General features: G+C 42.7%; 1 non-coding gene across 1 annotated transcript; it reads right to left on the bottom strand.

Moving 5' to 3' along the window:
• Positions 1-14792: 14792 nt before the first annotated feature.
• Positions 14793-14866, bottom strand: Trnat-ugu. Its single transcript has one exon. It is a non-coding gene; the product is annotated as a tRNA-Thr (tRNA).
• Positions 14867-20562: the final 5696 nt, after the last annotated feature.

Genomic DNA, 20562 nt, shown 5'->3' with positions numbered 1-20562 from the left:
TGGACATACCTAAAAATTTGGAATATTCTACCTTAGCTATATGCTTCTGATTAAGGTCTATATTTATTAATGGCGTCATACCATTCACTGTACGGAACTGTATGTACTGTGTCTTATCAAAATTCGGTGAGAGTTCGTTTACAAGGAACCACTTAGTAATTTTCTGAAAGACAGTATTGACAATTTCATCAGTTAATTCTTGTTTCTCAGTTGTGATTACTATACTTGTATCATCAGCAAAGAGAACTAACTTTGCCTCTTCATGAATATAGAATGGCAAGTCATTAATATATAATAAGAACAACAAAGGACCCAAGACTGACCCTTGTGGAACCCCATTCTTGATAGTTCCCCAGTTTGAGGAATGTGCTGATCTTTGCATGTTACGAGAACTACTCATTTCAACTTTCTGCACTCTTCCAGTTAGGTACGAATTAAACCATTTGTGCACTGTCCCACTCATGCCACAATACTTGAGCTTGTCTAGCAGAATTTCATGATTTACACAATCAAAAGCCTTTGAGAGATCACAAAAAATCCCAATGGGTGGTGTTCGGTTATTCAGATCATTCAAAATTTGACTGGTGAAAGCATATATGGCATTTTCTGTTGAAAAACCTTTCTGGAAACCAAACTGACATTTTGTTAGTACTTCATTTTTACAGATATGTGAAGCTACTCTTGAATACATTACTTTCTCAAAAATTTTGGATAAAGCTGTTAGAAGGGAGATTGGACGGTAATTGTTGACATCAGATCTATCCCCCTTTTTATGCAAAGGTATAACAATAGCATATTTCAGTCTATCAGGGAAAATGCCCTGTTCCAGAGAGCTATTACACAGGTGGCTGAGAATCTTACTTATCTGTTGAGAACAAGCTTTTAGTATTTTGCTGGAAATGCCATCAATTCCATGTGAGTTTTTGCTTTTAAGCAAGTTTATTATTTTCCTAATTTCACGGGCGCTGATAACCTCGCTGTTGTGCGCCCTACAACACTAATCATCATCATCATCATCATCATCCTAATTTCAAAGGGAGAAGTGGGTGAGATTTCCATTGTATCAAATTGCATAGGTATGGCCTCTTCCATTAACAGCCTAGCATCTTCTAATGAACACCTGGATCCTACTATATCCACAACATTTAGAAAATGATTATTAAAAATATTTTCAACTTCTGACTTTTTGTTCGTAAAGCTTTCATTCAATTTGATGGTAATACTGTCTTCCTCTGCTCTTGGTTGACCTGTTTCTCTTTTAATAATATTCCAAATTGTTTTAATTTTGTTATCAGAGTTGCTGATTTCAGACATGATACACATACTCCTGGATTTTTTAATAACTTTTCTTAATATAACACAGTAGTTTTTATAATTTTTGATAGTTTCTGGGTCACTACTCTTTCTTGCTGTCAGATACATTTCCCTTTTCCGGTTACAAGATATTTTTATACCCATAGTAAGCCATGGTTTGTTACAAGGTTTCTTACGAGTATATTTAACTATTTTCTTGCGGAAGCAGTTTTCAAATGCATTTACAAAAAGTCATGAAATAAATTATATTTTAAATTGGCATCAGGTTCACAGTACACCTCATCCCAGTCTAACTGCTGTAGGCTTTCCCTGAAATTTGCAATTGTTAAATCGTTGACTGAACGTACTACTTTGGAGGACTGTTTAGTATTGCTGAATGGAGCTATGTCATATATTGTAACTAGCTGTGCACCACGATCTGAAAGACGATTCTCAACAGGCTGAGCATTTACCTGGTTAAACTTATCTTGGTCTATAAAGAAGTTATCTATCAGTGAGCTGCTATCCTTTACCACCCGAGTAGGAAAATCAATAACAGGTGTCAAATTGGAAGAACCGAGTAATACTTCAAGGTCATTTTTCCTATTACCCTCTTTCAGAGAATCTACATTGAAGTCCCCACAAATAATAATTTGCTTCCCCCTGTCTGACAGATAGCACAACAAGGAGTCCAAATTTTTCAGAAATAGATGAAAATTTCCTGATGGGGACCTATATACAGTTACAATTATAAATGTGCCTTTATTTAATTTAAGCTCACAGGCACATGCTTCTATATGTTTCTCTACACAAAACTTTTTTGTTTCTATACTTTTTGCACAATGATAACTTTTGACATATATGGCAACTCCTCCTTTCTCCATATTTTCTCTCATTACATGTGCAGAAAGCTTATAACCACTTACATTTACCTTATCCATATCGGTAGCAATGTGATGCTCAAACAGGCATAGTATATCTATTTCGTTCTCAGCTTCTAAATCTTCTAAACAAACCAGAAGCTCATCTACTTTATTCTTTAAACTCCCAATATTCTGATGAAATATACTTACATTATTTTTAATTATACTTTTATGAGAACCTTTCCTTATTCTAACATTTGCAGTACTCTACATCTACATCTACATTGATACTCCGCAAGCCACCCAACGGTGTGTGGCGGAGGGCACTTTACATGCCACTGTCATTACCTCCCTTTCCTGTTCCAGTCGCGTATGGTTCGCAGGAAGAACGACTGTCTGAAAGCCTCCGTGCGCGCTCTAATCTCTCTAATTTTACATTCGTGATCTCCTCGGGAGGTATAAGTAGGGGGAAGCAATATATTCGATACCTCATCCAGAAACGCACCCTCTCGAAACCTGGCGAGCAAGCTACACCGCGATGCAGAGCGCCTCTCTTGCAGAGTCTGCCACTTGAGTTTATTAAACATCTCCGTAACGCTATCACGGTTACCAAATAACCCTGTGACGAAACGCGCCGCTCTTATTTGGATCTTCTCTATCTCCTCCGTCAGACCGATCTGGTACGGATCCCACACTGATGAGCAATACTCAAGTATGGGTCGAACGAGTGTTTTGTAAGCCACCTCCTTTGTTGATGGACTACATTTTCCAAGCACTCTCCCAATGAATCTCAACCTGGTACCCGCCTTACCAACAATTAATTTTATATGGTCATTCCACTTCAAATCGTTCTGCACGCATACTCCCAGATATTTTACAGAAGTAACTGCTACCAGTGTTTGTTCCGCTATCATCTAATCATACAATAAAGGATCCTTCCTTCTATGTATTCGCAATACATTACATTTGTCTATGTTAAGGGTCAGTTGCCACTCCCTGCACCAAGTGCCTATCCGCTGCAGATCTTCCTGCATTTCGCTACAATTTTCTAATGCTCCAACTTCTCTGTATACTACAGCATCATCCGCGAAAAGCCGCATGGAACTTCCGACACTATCTACTAAGTCATTTATATATATATTGTGAAAAGCAATGGTCCCATAACACTCCCCTGTGGCACGCCAGAGGTTACTTTAACGTCTGTAGAAGTCTCTCCATTGATAACATGCTGTGTTCTGTTTGCTAAAAACTCTTCAATCCAGCCACACAGCTGGTCTGATATTCCGTAGGCTCTTACTTTGTTTATCAGGCGACAGGGCGGAACTGTATCGAACGCTTTCCGAAAGTCAAGAAAAATAGCATCTACCTGGGAGCCTGTATCTAATATTTTCTGGGTCTCATGAACAAATAAGGCGATTTGGGTCTCACACGATCGCTGTTTCCGGAATCCATGTTGATTCCTACATAGTAGATTCTGGGTTTCCAGAAATGACATGATACGCGAGCAAAAAACATGTTCTAAAATTCTACAACAGATCGACGTAAGAGATATAGGTCTATAGTTTTGCGCATCTGCTCGACGACCCTTCTTGAAGACTGGGACTATCTGCGCTCTTTTCCAATCATTTGGAACCCTCCGTTCCTCTAGAGACTTGCGGTAGACGGCTGTTAGAAGGGGGGCAAGTTCTTTCGCGTACTCTGTGTAGAATCGAATTGGTATCCAGTCAGGTCCAGTGGACTTTCCTCTATTGAGTGATTCCAGTTGCTTTTCTATTCCTTGGACACTTATTTCGATGTCAGCCATTTTTTCGTTTGTGCGAGGATTTAGAGAAGGAACTGCAGTGCGGTCTTCCTCTGTGAAACAGCTTTGGAAAAAGGTGTTTAGTATTTCAGCTTTACGCGAGTCATTCTCGGTTTCAATGCCATCATCATCCCGTAGTGTCTGGATATGCTGTTTCGAGCCACTTACTGATTTAACGTAAGGCCAGAACTTCCTAGGATTTTCTGTCAAGTCGGTACATAGAATTTTACTTTCGAATTCAATGAACGCTTCACGCATAGCCCTCCTTACGCTAACTTTGACATCGTTTAGCTTCTGTTTGTCTGAGAGGTTTTGGCTGCGTTTAAACTTGGAGTGGAGCTCTCTTTGCTTTCGCAGTAGTTTCCTAACTTTGTTGTTGTACCACGGTGGGTTTTTCCCGTCCCTCACAGTTTTACTCGGCACGTACCTGTCTAAAACGCATTTTACGATTGCCTTGAACTTTTTCCATAAACACTCAGCATTGTCAGTGTCGGAACAGAAATTTTCGTTTTGATCTGTTAGGTAGTATGAAATCTGCCTTCTATTACTCTTGCTAAACAGATAAACCTTCCTCCCTTTTTTTATATTCCTATTAACTTCCATATTCAGGGATGCTGCAACGGCCTTATGATCACTGATTCCCTGTTCTGTACATACAGAGTCGAAAAGTTCGGGTCTGTTTGTTATCAGTAGGTCCAAGATGTTATTTCCACGAGTCGGTTCTCTGTTTAATTGCTCGAGGTAATTTTCGGATAGTGCACTCAGTATAATGTCACTCGATGCTCTGTCCCTACCACCCGTCCTAAACATCTGAGTGTCCCAGTCTATATCTGGTAAATTGAAATCTCCACCTAAGACTATAACATGCTGAGAAAATTTATGTGAAATGTATTCCAAATTTTCTCTCAGTTGTTCTGCCACTAATGCTGCTGAGTCGGGAGGTCGGTAAAAGGAGCCAATTATTAACCTAGTTCGGTTGTTTAGTGTAACCTCCACCCATAATAATTCACAGGAACTATCCACTTCTACTTCACTACAGGATAAACTACTACTAACAGCGACGAACACTCCACCACCGGTTGCATGCAATCTATCCTTTCTAAACACCGTCTGTACCTTTGTAAAAATTTCGGCAGAATTTATCTCTGGCTTAAGCCAGCTTTCTGTACCTATAACGATATCAGCTTCGGTGCTTTCTATCAGCGCTTGAAGTTCCGGTACTTTCCCAACGCAGCTTCGACAGTTGACAGTTACAATACCGATTGCTGCTTGGTCCCCGCATGTCCTGACTTTGCCCTGCACCCGTTGAGGCTGTTGCCCTTTCTGTACTTGCCCAAGGCCATCTAACCTAAAAAACCGCCCATCCCACGCCACACAACCCCTGCTACCCGTGTAGCCGCTTGTTGCGTGTAGTGGACTCCTGATCTATCCAGCGGAACCCGAAACCCCACCACCCTATGGCGCAAGTCGAGGAATCTGCAGCCCACACGGTCGCAGAACCGTCTCAGCCTCTGATTCAGACCCTCAACTCGACTCTGTACCAAAGGTCCGCAGTCAGTCCTGTCGACGATGCTGCAGATGGTGAGCTCTGCTTTCATCCCGCTAGCGAGACTGGCAGTCTTCACCAAATCAGATAGCCGCCGGAAGCCAGAGAGGATTTCCTCCGATCCATAGCGACACACATCATTGGTGCCGACATGAGCGACCACCTGCAGATGGGTGCACCCTGTACCCTTCATGGCATCCGGAAGGACCCTTTCCACATCTGGAATGACTCCCCCCGGTATGCACACGGAGTGCACATTGGTTTTCTTCCCCTCTCTTGCTGCCATTTCCCTAAGGGGCCCCATTACGCGTCTGACGTTGGAGCTCCCAACTACCAGTAAGCCCACCCTCTGCAACTGCCCGGATCTTGCAGACTGAGGGGCAACCTCTGGAACAGGACAAGCAGCCGTGTCAGGCCGAAGATCAGTATCAGCCTGAGACAGAGCCTGAAACCGGTTCGTCAGACAAACTGGAGAGGCTTTCCGTTCAGCCCTCCGGAATGTCTTTCGCCCCCTGCCACACCTTGAAGCGACCTCCCACTCTACCACAGGTGAGGGATCAGCCTCAATGCGGGCAGTATCCCGGGCAACCACAGTCGTAGTCCGATCAGGGGATGCGTGGGACGAGCTGGCCGTCCCCGACAAACCCCCATCCGGACCCCCACAGTGATGCCCATTGGCAACAGCCTCAAGCTGTGTGACCGAAGCCAACACTGCCTGAAGCTGGGAGCGAAGGGATGCCAACTCAGCCTGCATCCGAACACAGCAGTTGCAGTCCCTATCCATGCTAAAAACTGTTTTGCAAAGAACGTCTGAACTAATTTACAGAGAGCGCAAACAAATCGACAAAATTTAAACGGTTATTAAAATACAAGATTGCCTAGTAAATGCAGTAATGCTGCTACTTGCGCACTGCTGACACTGCTCGGCGGCGGAAGGAGACTAAGCGAAATTACACAATTCAGGTACTAAAACGCGATGCTACATTCTCAAATACTATAATACGCCAGAAATTTATGAATTACACAATGCAAGTACCAAAAACACGCACAGAAATTAAGAATTAAACTATGTAACAAACGAGTGAGCTAGGAGTATACGACTTGCTGCTCAGCTGCTTATCCAACGGCGGCAGGGAGCACACTGACTGTGACCAACTGACACTGGCCGTTCAAAACAAAAACAGTAGACAAACGACTACGCGAATTTACACTATTCAGGTACTAAAACGCGATGCTACAACTCTCAAATACTGTAAAACGCCCGAAATTTATGAATTAAACAATGCAAGTACCAAAAACACGCACAGAAATTAAGAATTAAACTATGTAACAAACGAGTGAGCTAGGAGTATACGACTTGCTGCTCAGCTGCTTATCCAACGGCGGCAGGGAGCACACTGACTGTGACCAACCGACACTGGCCGTTCAAAACAAAAACAGTAGACAAACGACTACGCGAATTTACACTATTCAGGTACTAAAACGCGATGCTACAACTCTCAAATACTATAATACGCCCGAAATTTATGAATTAAACAATGCAAGTACCAAAAACACGCACAGAAATTAAGAATTAAACTATGTAACAAACGAGTGAGCTAGGAGTATACGACTTGCTGCTCAGCTGCTTATCCAACGGCGGCAGGGAGCACACTGACTGTGACCAACCGACACTGGCCGTTCAAAACAAAAACAGTAGACAAACGACTACGCGAATTTACACTATTCAGGTACTAAAACGCGATGCTACAACTCTCAAATACTATAATACGCCCGAAATTTATGAATTAAACAATGCAAGTACCAAAAACACGCACAGAAATTAAGAATTAAACTATGTAACAAACGAGTGAGCTAGGAGTATACGACTTGCTGCTCAGCTGCTTATCCAACGGCGGCAGGGAGCACACTGACTGTGACCAGCCGACACTGGCCGTTCAAAACAAAAACAGTAGACAAACGACTACGCGATTTTACACTATTCAGGTACTAAAACGCGATGCTACAACTCTCAAATACTATAATACGCCCGAAATTTATGAATTAAACAATGCAAGTACCAAAAACACGCACAGAAATTAAGAATTAAACTATGTAACAAACGAGTGAGCTAGGAGTATACGACTTGCTGCTCAGCTGCTTATCCAACGGCGGCAGGGAGCACACTTACTGTGACCAACCGACACTGGCCGTTCAAAACAAAAACAGTAGACAAACGACTACGCGAATTTACACTATTCAGGTACTAAAACGCGATGCTACAACTCTCAAATACTATAATACGCCCGAAATTTATGAATTAAACAATGCAAGTACCAAAAACACGCACAGAAATTAAGAATTAAACTATGTAACAAACGAGTGAGCTAGGAGTATACGACTTGCTGCTCAGCTGCTTATCCAACGGCGGCAGGGAGCACACTGACTGTGACCAACCGACACTGGCCGTTCAAAACAAAAACTCTCCTGTCTGAGTTTCTCATTGCGCTTAGGCCTAGTTCCTATACCAGTGGTCACATGGTGTTCAGAGAGGCAGATTATGTCAGCTGGGTTGGGTGACTTTATTTCATCAATGCAAATACCTAGGACTGAGATACAACTTGGTGGAGATAAAATTTCTGGTGATTGGTGAAAATTTATAATTGGTAGCTGTGATTGGTGATCCAATGTGCTAGAATTGTGCTGTTTAATTTCTTTCCTAAACTGAAGATTTGTTTCAATCCTGACCTGTCGTAGAACTTGACATCCTTCTGTCTTACCTATCCTAAAAAAGGTGCTGCTCCAACACCTGTAACCACTGGTATTTTACCATTCATGGCAGTGCCTCCCCCCCTTAAATTTCCTGCTATTACCCCAGCCAGTTTCCCCTTCCCTTTCCTGTTGAAACTCCTTCCTCTCTGGCCAATGTATAACTGTGCGAAATTGTCACATAAAAGTTTGTAAATAACTGATTTGCTGATACATTGGCTGTCTGTCTTTCTGCAATGAATGATGTGCTATTGTTGATTATTGTAAGTGCTGAAGGATATTTGAATACCATTGTTAAGAAAGAGGTTAGCAATTTATTATTAAATTTTTCTGCTAAAGGGGATGCGAGCAAATGTGTGTATTTGTTCTTGTGCGTCTGGGTTAGGAGATGTGCATTGTTCCTTTTTGATCTTGTTGTTATCAATTACATCTTTATAAAGCTAAAGTAATTTATTACAAAAGGTATGTTGATGATACCATTAACTTGTGTGATGGAACAACTGACGAGACAGAAAAACTTGCAAATATTGTTAGTAGCGTGCATACCGACATTAGGTCATCAAGTAGATAAATAACTCAACTTTCTTGATCCTACAGCCTCTAATGAAAATAACAGACGTGTCTTCCAAATTTACCGAAAATCCACCACCAGGGGTGTTGTTATAAACAACACATCCTGTCACCCAGTATTGAACACTATCAAAGGAATTGCTCATAGGAATGAATACGGCCCAGATGTAAATAATAAACTTAACAACAAAATCGCAAAGAAACAACGCACACCTCCTAAATCATGTTCACAAGAACTAATGCAGACATTTGTTTGCATCCCCTTTATCGGAAAAATTTCCTACGAGAATGCTAACCTCTTTCCTAACAATGGTATTCAAATATCCTTCAGCGCTAACAGTAAGCTACAACAGCATCTCAGTTACCGCTACAAGACAAATAGTCAGTGCAAAAATTTCATTTTCATAATCTGTAATATCTGTTACATCTCTGTACATGTAATATATCTGAAGTTCTTAGATCTAAGGTATTAGACAATAACGTCTGTTTCCTTATATGTACACGTTATATGTTGTGAGCGTATGTGCGTCTGCAGTACTAACTTGTGCTGTATCAAAGACATAATAAGGAAAACCAGTATTTACCCTGAAGTTTAAAAAACATTTAATGAGTAACAAAATGAGATATTTTTGTCAAAGCTGTGATGAATGTGATGTGAAAACGACTTGGATACTTCAGCTGTATATAAATACTACAATAATTTACAACACTTGTTGCTTGGCAACTTGCACGTGCCTCAATTGGATCTATTTAGTCATTAACGTAGTATCTGGTTTTTTATTTAAAAAGTGATCTGCAAGATTGAGCGTTGAAACATGTATGTAAACCAGATGATGATGGGCACAAGCCCGAAACCGAATACCGCCTTCTGTTGTGACTGGTATCGATCATTATTCTACATCCTGTAAAGGAACAGTAACAGAGGTCACTCGCTAACACTCCACATCAACACCGGGAGAAGAGATGGCAGGTCAGATGCCAGCATCTGGAGGAGTGGCTGATCCCGCAAGAAGTTCTTCCCCCAGGCCACACAGAGCAATGGTCCACATGGAAATCACTCAACCGCCTGCGTTCTTCTGTCACAAGATCCGAGAGTAATCTGGAGAGGTGGGGCGTCCAGGTGGACTCTCTCCAGTGTGACTGCGGAGCTGCCGTGCAGACATCAACACATCTACTACAATGCACATTACCTCCAACTGTGTGCACCATGGAGGACCTCGTAAGCGCTACACAACGTGCACTGGACGTTGCAAATTTTTGGGCATCCACTGTATAGTTTAAAATTACCTTATGTTTGACAACACAATCTGTGTCTAATCATTTATTTCATTCTTGACTAGTTTAATTTATAAACCATAATGTATGTATATATGTAGTAATGTATCTAATATTGTTTTAGTTTGCTTCTGACACGATAAATAAATAAACTGCTCTGATTACGTGTAAAATTCAGTTAAGCGTGTTAGTGTTTACTTTAGGCTTATATTTTTGTTAAATAATAATCTGCGTCCACAATCCTCATCTCATTCCTAATCCAACTAATATGAAAATCCAAACTGACAACAGACGACAAAGAGGTAGATTTTAGAAGGAATATGGGAAGATGCTGGCACGTGTCTCACTATTTGAACTTTGACCGAGGTATTCGTCTGCTGTGATTAGAAGTCGATTGAGATCGGTCGCCATTAACAATATAGCATCCATACTCATAATTAGCTCCTTTAAATGGAACTTAGATAGATTTTTTGATGCTTCTCTTAATAGGTCAAGGAATAAGAAACTTAGATCTTATTGAAATAACAGTTTCCCGTGTTATGCAGTAATGTGAGGATGGCAGGGCTCCAAGCCCTTTCCGACAATGCAGCCCTCTTTATATCTCTCAAACAGTGCAGGACCTTCGCGAGTAATGTAGATGAGGCGCTGCCCAGAGCGGTCACTTAACGAGCCCAGAGGGGGTTCATCATGGTACCTTCTCGCCGATATGCACCGAACGGGACACTTCTCTGATTAACAGTGAAGACATGTCCCTTGCAGACTAGATGGCTCCACCCAGAAACGACAACTCAGAAACTGAAGACACCTAATCCTTCCCCCCGACTCCCCACCTCCCAGTCGACACACTGGAGCCAGTCGAATATTGACAACCCGCTGATTAGGAAGTAAGTTTCTTCCCCGACACACGTACCGACGCCAAAGGTTTACCAAAACCGTGGGAAGAGTTAAGATGCTATCGAAAAATGAGCAAGATGATAAGGGTAGAAACGAGTATTTGTTCATGTCTCAAAGGCTAACACCAAGACCAGAGCTCTTATTGGCCCGCCAAAGGAGCGTTATCTTGGATAATTTTCCCTCTTCCATTTGGTGAAACAAGTAGGCACGAGTCCTGATTGGCTGGTGCAGACTTATGGCGAAACTATTTTGTTGAGACGTCAGAGATAGGGAAACGAAATAGTACAGAGAAGATTCGGATTTGGGGAGGGATGCAGTCATCTTTCAGTGCCGGAGAGTTGTCGAGAGAAGATTCTGATTCGGGGAGTGGTGGTGAAAAGCGACTTCCTGTTTCTGAGACCGAGGGAGTGCGGTTGGCCTTCAAGATCCGAGGTGCCAAACAGAATAGTGAGTATTCTCGCATTAGTGCTAGGATTTAATCGAGGATAACTTCGTATGATGTTTAGCAACCTTGTGATCAAGCGAAAGTCCTGTCATAGCCGTAGTCAAGTTTCGTAATTTTTCATTTCAGTTATTTTGCTATTCCGGACTCAGCAATTGTTACAGTGAATATTGAGCTACAACTGATTTTCCTTTTAACTTGCCAGGTGCAAGTGTTAATTCTAGTGCATGTCCAGCCTCTCCTTAATACCATGGGTATCGCTGTTTTTACTGCCACATCACTCGAAGTCCAGTTAGTCGCGATCTCTGGAAGTAACGCCTCTTTTAAACTGTGTTTCCTAGTACTTCCTGGACTCACCATACGTGCGTTACAGTTTAATACTTCGTGTACCTCTTGTTCTTTTTGAACGAAAAAGTTCGCTATGTTTAGTTTTTTATGTAGATCTTGGTAAAACTCGTATTCCTTTATTTTTGTATTTATGATCGACGCTCAGGTGTTAGGCGATCCTTGCAGCGAATCACTAGTCGAATGAACACATTATGGTTCACTATTAGTTAATACGAGGGCTATCCACAAAGTACATTACGTTTTGGAATTAAAAATAAATAAAGTATTGGAATTTTTTTATTATATACAGATGAAAGCGACACTTAAATACTACTTTTCTACACAGTTGCCACTTAAATTAAGGCACTTATCGTAGCGATGGACGAGCTTGGAAATTCCTTCGTCGTAAAATTCGGCCGCCTGCTCGTTCAACCACGTGGTTACCTCTTCTTGAAGCTGTGCGACTCATTACTCGATCGCATCGTTACTGGTGACGAAACATGGGTTAAGCATGTGAACTGCGAGACAAAATTGCAGTCAATGCAATGGGGGCACACAAATTCCCACCAAAAACCCAAGAAATGCCTGCAGACAATGTCGGCAAGGAAGGTGATGGCGACTGTCTTTTGGGACAGAAAAGGTGTGATTTTTGTGGATTTCCTGGAAAGAGGCACTACAATAAACTCTCAAAGGTATTGCCAAACTCTGCACAACCTCAGAAGAGCAATACAAAACAAGCACAGGGGAAAGTTGGGCTCAAAGATCTTGCTGATTCACGACAACACCCGGGCCCACACGGCAAATGCCATTCGTGAAGTTCTCGAATCTTTTAAGTGGGAGTTGTTTCCTCATCCGCCGTACAGTCTCGACCTGGCACCGAGCGACTTCCACTTATTCCCAGCAATGAAGAAGTGGTTGGCTATGCAGCGCTTTGATGACAACGCACAGCTTCAAGAAGAGGTAACCACGTTGTTGAAGGCGCAGGCGGCCGAATTTTACGACGAAGGAATTTCCAAGCTCGTCCATCGCTACGATAAGTGCCTTAATTTAAATGGCAACTATGTAGAAAAGTAGTATTTAAGTGTGGCTTTCATCTGTATATAATAAAAAAAATTCCAATACTTTATTTATTTTTAATTCCAAAACGTAATGTACTTTGTGGATAGCCCTCGTAATAGATAACTTTCACTATCACTTTCCCAAGAGACTGTTATCACTACCTAGCCCGTAGAGGAAGTACATTTCCATGAGGGGTGAGGTACAAGTGCACACGTGGTTTCAGTTTTCAATTACGGAGTGGAATAGAGTGTGTCCCGACATGTCAGGCCAATAGATGTTCAATGTGGTGGCCATCATTTGTTGCACACAATTGCAATCTCTGGCGTAATGAATGTCCTACACGCCGCAGTACAACTGAGGTAATGTCGCCGCAGGCTGCCACAATAGTTGTTTCATATCCTCTGGGGTTGTAGGCACATCACGGTACACATTCTCCTTTAACGTACCCCACAGAAGGAAGTCCAGAGGTGTAAGATCAGGAGAATGGGCTGGCCAATTTATGCGTCCTCCACGTCCTATGAAACGCCCGTCGAACGTGTACCTCACGCCTCATGGTAATGTACATTTGCGTCAGTGAAAAAGACCAATAAAAAGATGTTAGCACGTGGACATAATGTGCTGTTCCAGTCTCTTCTGTACCTAAGATCCATCACCGTTCCCTTTGGATCCCTACGTAATTCGGTGCTCTCCGATACACACGATCGAACAGCGGAGGAGTGGTACTCAAGCATCAACTTTAGGTTACAATATCTCCGTATGTAATTAACATTTTACAATGCAACAAACGGCACTGATTACGTATTTATTTATATGTTCAGATGTGCTAACAATACTAACGGGGTTCCATTTAAAAAACGATGGTTTGTGTTAAAAAACATACTTCCCTGCATTTTTTTATTGTTTGTGTTAACCAATTACACTATCCCCCCTCCTCACGTTCGGTCTGTGGAATCGATTCGTCAGTATTTGATGTGGTTTACGAAATATATCCAGCGGTAATGTTAGGTGACTCACCCTGTATATATATACAGGTATTGACGAAATAAATAGCAACACCGAAAAATAATTAATGCAGACTAATCAAATTTCGGGGGGAATATTGCAGGATGAGATGTTAATGTACGCACGGGATTAGCCATTGCAAATGTGAAATGTTTGTGCATTACCAGTACTTTAACAACCTGTTTAACAGCCAGAATGTTGAAAGCAAGCATGCAAACATGCGTGCACTACCTTGTACGGTGGATGGAGTTCCATGCCTGTTGCACTTTTTCGTTCAATATATGGACGGTTAATGCTGTTTGTGGATGGCGCTACCCTTCTCGTCCGATGATGTCCCATATGTACTCGATCAGACACAGATCTGGTGATCGAGCAGGCCAAGGCAACATATGACGCATTGCGGAACATGTCGGGTTACAACAGCTGTACATGGACAAGCATTATCGTGTTGGAAAACACCCACTGGAATGCTGTTCATGAAAGGCAGCACAACAGGTCGAATCACCACATTGACGTACAAATACGCTCTCAGAATGCATGAGATAACCACGAGAGAGCTCCTGCTGTCATAAGAAATCGCATCCCAGACCATAACTCCAGGAGTGGGTCTAGTGTGTAGTCTGGTTGGTGGCAGGCCATCAACTTGTGTCCTCCTAACAAAGACACGGCCATCACTGGCACCGAGGCAGAATCAGGTTTCATCAGAAAACACAACAGACTTCTATCCTGCCCTCCAACGAGCTCTCGCTTGACACCACTCAAGCCGCAAACGGTGGTCGTTTAGGGTCAGAGAAATGCACACAACAGGACGTCTAGCTCGGAGCTGTCCTTGAAGACAGTAACTTGTTCTCGAAAGAACAGTTACTGTTGATGACCGTGCAGCTTTTCCCTGGAATAAATGATAACTAACTGAAAACCTCAGCTGCTGACAGGGGTTGTTGATATACCTCTATGTGGACAGCTGAAAATGTGTGCCCCGACCGGGACTGGAACCCGGGATCTCCTGCTTACATGGCAGACGCTCTATCCATCTGAGCCACCGAGGCCACAGACGAATAGCGCGACTGCAGGGACATATCCCTTGCACGCTACCCGTGAGACTCACATTCCCAACTATCCACAATTCTACATATGTATTGTACCTATAGACATTTGCCCACCCACTCATTACTCGCGCACGCTTTGGCGATTCCCGTAAGTTTTTGGCAACCTTTGCGCATTCGCACAGACGAAGGTCAATGGCTGGGTAGCCTTTAACTATATATACGAAGACAGTAACTTGTTCTCGAAAGAAATGTCTATAGGTACAATACATATGTAGAATTGTGGACAGTTGGGAATGTGAGTCTCATGGGGATCGTGCAAGGGATAAGTCCCTGCAGTCGCGCTATTCATCTGTGTCCTCGGTGGCTCAGGTGGATAGAGCGTCTGCCATGTAAGCAGGAGATCCCAGGTTCGAGTCCCGGTCGAGGCACACACTTTCAGCTGTCCACATCGAGGTATATCAACAACCCCTGTCGGCAGCTGAGGTTTACGGTTAGTTATCGTTAGAGGTATGTGTCAACATCTTCATATGGAATATCCCGTTGACAAGTGGTGTTCTGCGACCACCAGTCCCCCTGCTTGTTTTATAAACGCAAAATATATTTGTTTTAAAATAATCTCTGCTTGGCGCCGTCGTAACAGACAGTCTCCTCTACCTCTGAACTAACTACGTAAGCTTATACAAGATGTTGCTTAAATAAAAATAAATAGCACCGATGGGAAGCCGGCCGCGGTGGTCTCGCGGTTCTAGGCGCGCAGTCCGGAACCGTGCGACTGCTACGGTCACAGGTTCGAATCCTGCCTCGGGCATGGATGTGTGTGATGTCCTTAGGTTAGTTAGGTTTAATTAATTCTAAGTTCTAGGGGACTGATAACCACAGCAGTTGAGTCCCATAGTGCTCAGAGCCATTTGAACCACTGATGGGAAATGCGAGTTCCATATCAAGTAATTTAGTAAGAGGCGGAACAACTTCCGCATCTACATCTAGCTCTAGCCTATATTCGGCATTCTAACTTTTGGTGCCTCCCCCCCCCATCAACCATGGACCTTGCCGTTGGTGGGGAGGCTTGCGTGCCTCAGCGATAGAGATAGCCGTACCGTAGGTGCAACCACAACGGAGGGGTATCTGTTGAGAGGCCAGACAAACGTGTGGTTCCTGAAGAAGGGCAGCAGCCTTTTCAGTAGTTGCAAGGGCAACAGTTTGATGATTGACTGATCTGGCCTTGTAACACTAACCAAAATGGCCTTGTTGTTGTGGTACTGCGAACGGCTGAAAGCAAGGGGAAGCTACGGCCGTAATTTTTCCCGAGGGCATGCAGCTTTACTGTATGATTAAATGATGATGGCGTCCTCTTGGGTAAAATATTCCGGAGGTAAAATAGTCCCCCATTCGGATCTCCGGGCGGGGACTACTCAAGAGGACGTCGTTATCAGGAGAAAGAAAACTGGCGTTCTACGGATCGGAGCGTGGAATGTCAGATCCCTTAATCGGGCAGGTAGGTTAGAAAATTTAAAAAGGGAAATGGATAGGTTGAAGTTAGATATAGTGGGAATTAGTGAAGTTCGGTGGCAGGAGGAACAAGACTTCTGGTCAGGTGACTACAGGGTTATACACACAAAATCAAATTGGGGTAATGCAGGAGTAGGTTTAATAATGAATAGGAAAATAGGAATGTGGGTAAGCTACTACAAACAGCATAGTGAACGCATTATTGTGGCCAAGATAGATACGAAGCCCACACCCACTACAGTAGTACAAGTTTCTATGCCAACTAGCTCTGCAGATGACGAAGAAATTGAAGAAATGTATGATGAAATAAAAGAAATTATTCAGATAGTGAAGGGTGGCGAAAATTTAATAGTCATTGGTGACTGGAATTCGGTAGTAGGAAAAGGGAGAGAAGGAAACGTAGTAGGTGAATATGGATTGGGGCTAAGAAATGAAAGAGGAAGCCGCCTGGTAGAATTTTGCACAGAGCACAACTTAATCATAGCGAACACTCGGTTTAAGAATCATGAAAGAAGGTTGTATACATGGAAGAACTCTGGAGATACTAAAAGGTATCAGATAGATTATATAATGTTAAGACAGAGATTTAGGAACCAGGTTTTAAATTGTAAGACATTTCCAGGGACAGATGTGGACTCTGATCACAATCTATTGGTTATGACCTGTAGATTAAAACTGAAGAAACTGCAAAAAGGTGGGAATTTAAGGAGATGGGACCTGGATAAACTGAAAGAACCAGAGGTTGTACAGAGTTTCAGGGAGAGCATAAGGGAACAACTGACAGGAATGGGGGAAAGAAGTACAGTAGAAGAAGAATGGGTAGCTTTGAGGGATGAAGTAGTGAAGGCAGCAGAGGATCAAGTAGGTAAAAAGATGAGGGCTAGTAGAAACCCTTGAGTAACAGAAGAAATATTGAATTTAATTGATGAAAGGAGAAAATATAAAAATCCAGTAAATGAAGCAGGCAAAAACGAATACAAAAGTCTCAAAAATGAGATCGACAGGAAGTGCAAAATGGTTAAGCAGGGATGGCTAGAGGACAAATGTAAGGATGTAGAGGCCTATCTCACTAGGGGTAAGATAGATACTGCCTACAGGAAAATTAAAGAGACATTTGGAGATAAGAGAACCACTTGTATGAACATCAAGAGCTCAGATGGAAACCCAGTTCTAAGCAAAGAAGGGAAAGCAGAAAGGTGGAAGGAGTATATAGAGGGTCTATACAAGGGCGATGTACTTGAGGACAATATTATGGAAATGGAAGAGGATGTAGATGAAGATGAAATGGGAAATACGATACTGCGTGAAGAGTTTGACAGAGCACTGAAAGACCTGAGTCGAAACAAGGCCCCCGGAGTAGACAACATTCCATTGGAACTACTGACGGCCTTGGGAGGAGCAGTCCTGACAAAACTCTACCACCTGGTGAGCAAAATGTATGAGATAGGCGAAATACCCTCAGACTTCAAGAAGAATATAATAATTCCAATCCCAAAGAAAGCAGGTGTTGACAGATGTGAAAATTACCGAACAATCAGTTTAATAAGCCACAGCTGCGAAATACTAACACGAATTCTTTACAGACGAATGGAAAAACTAGTAGAAGCCGACCTCGGGGAAGATCAGTTGGGATTCCGTAGAAAAACTGGAACACGTGAGGCAATACTGACCTTACGACTTATCTTAGAAGAAAGATTAAGGAAAGGCAAACCTACGTTTCTAGCATTTGTAGACTTAGAGAAAGCTTTTGACAATGTTGACTGGAACACTCTCTTTCAAATTGTAAAGGTGGCAGGGGTAAAATACAGGGAGCGAAAGGCTATTTACAATTTGTACAGAAACCAGATGGCAGTTATAAGAGTCGAGGGACGTGAAAGGGAAGCAGTGGTTGGGAAGGGAGTGAGACAGGCTTGTAGCCTCTCCCCGATGTTATTCAATCTGTATATTGAGCAAGCAGTAAAGGAAACAGAAGAAAAATTCGGAGTAGGTATTAAAATCCATAGAGAAGAAATAAAAACTTTGAGGTTCGCCGATGATATTGTAATTCTGTCAGAAACACCATTTGGGGAGCAAAATAACTGACGATGGTCGAAGTAGAGAGGATATAAAATGTAGACTGGCAATGGCAAGGAAAGCGTTTCTGGAGAAGAGAAATTTGTTAACATCGAGTATAGATTTAAGTGTCAGGAAGTCATTTCTGAAAGTATTTGTATGGAGTGTAGCCTTGTATGGAAGTGAAACATGGACGATAAATAGTTTGGACAAGAAGAGAATAGAAGCTTTCGAAATGTGGTGCTACAGAAGAATGCTGAAGATTAGATGGGTAGACCACATGACTAATGAGGAAGTATTGAATATGATTGGGGAGAAGAGAAGTTTGTGGCACAACTTGACGAGAAGAAGGGATCGGTTGGTAGGACATGTTCTGAGGCATCAAGGGATCACCAATTTAGTAGTGGAGGGCAGCGTGGAGGGTGAAAATCGTAGAGGGAGACCAAGAAATGAATACACTAGGCAGATTCAGAAGGATGTAGGTTGCAGTAGGTGCTGGGAGATGAAGAAGCTTGCACAGGATAGAGTAGCATGGAGAGCTGCATCATACCAGTCTCAGGACTGAAGACCACAACAACAACAACAACTTTTGGTGTGTGTCGGTGGTACTTTGAGTCTCGCTCTCCTCCTCCACTGGCAACTGGTTCGCTAGATAAAAGACTGCCGTTAAACCTCACTGTGAACTGGAATGTCACTAATTGTATCTCCAAGGTCTTTTCGTGAGATATACGGTGGAGGAAGCAATATATTGGTTGGCGGTTCTAGGAACATACACTCTCGGGATTTCAATAGTAAACCAGAATAGGGGTTAGAAATGATCTCCGTACAGTCACTTTAAACCCGCACCGAGTCCTGTGACGTCATCACCGAACTCGCCGTTTCCGTGAGCCTGTGTCCGCAGCTAGTGGTCTAGTGGTTATCCTTGCTGCCTCTGGATGACGGAGTGCAGGGTTCTGAAGCGTGGACTATAGCGTGATACTTATTCTAGATATCACGCCTCCCCTAACGTAACACGTTTGCAATTGTGTACTTTGCGCCAGTTAATTTTCTTGTTACACCCTCCACACTAACACGTTTGCAATTGTGTACTTTGCGTCAATTAATTTTCGTGTTACACCCTCCATAGTCTCCAAAACACACATTCGTTAAAGGCCATCTGATCACGACAGTCGGTCAATTCGCCTATTCTGTGCTACATTCATGACTAGCTTTACACTTCTGCATGGTTCAGCAAGGGAGAACGAGTCGACGATTAAGAAGGAACCGCAGCACCACAGTTCTCACATACTTGCGGCTCTGATTTAAAAGTGGCGCCTTGAGTTGTGAACTATGCAACCCGCAATAGCAGATAATACTCCGTTTCCGACCTCTGAACCAGGCTGTAATGCAGAACTCCCCTCTTACTGCTTCTGACACTACAGTTGGTTGAGAAAATCAGTGGCGCTTTTGTGCTTGCCACACGATCCTGCTCTTCTCTGGATCTTCTCTGTTCCCTCTGTCAATTCTATCTGGTACGAATTTGTAAAGGAAATAGCATACAAGACGATGGTGCGAGTAATTCTAGAGTGTTCTGAAATGACTGAAGTCGTTATCAAGTAGGAGTGACAATAGACATGTAATGAATTACTGCTACGTTCGTAACAGGCTACACGGAAGTTTAGCAGAAATGTTTGGGGAACTTAATTAGAATCTACGCAAGAAAGAAGACGTTGTTCTCGCGGAATTCTCTGGAATAAATTTAGAGAATCTATATTCAAAGCAGACTAAGTTCGATTCTGCTGTCAACATCGCATATGTCACAGAGTGGACGTGAAATTAAAATATTGATGATGACATCATATAATGAACAAATAATTGTTTAATGTAGTTCTTAGTCAATCACGGTGGACTGAGCGAGGCGAACCAGTGGTTAGCACATTCAAACCCTCTTCTGGCCATCCTGATTCATGTTTTCCACGACTGCCCTACATCGCTTCAGGTAAATGCCGGGGTGGTTCCTTTTTCGGGCACAGCCGATTTCCTTGCCTAATCTAACGGGGCCGACGGTCTCTCCGTTTGGTCCCCTCCCCCAGATCACCCAACCAACCAATGGTAGAAAAATTGGTGAGCATAATGATTAACCAAAGTCAATGAAG

The sequence above is a fragment of the Schistocerca piceifrons genome, chromosome 4 (genome assembly GCF_021461385.2).
Source record: "Schistocerca piceifrons isolate TAMUIC-IGC-003096 chromosome 4, iqSchPice1.1, whole genome shotgun sequence".
Classification (NCBI taxonomy): Eukaryota; Metazoa; Arthropoda; class Insecta; order Orthoptera; family Acrididae; genus Schistocerca; species Schistocerca piceifrons.
Note: the sequence above shows the minus strand (reverse complement) of the source record. Positions and strands in the feature narration are given on the sequence as shown.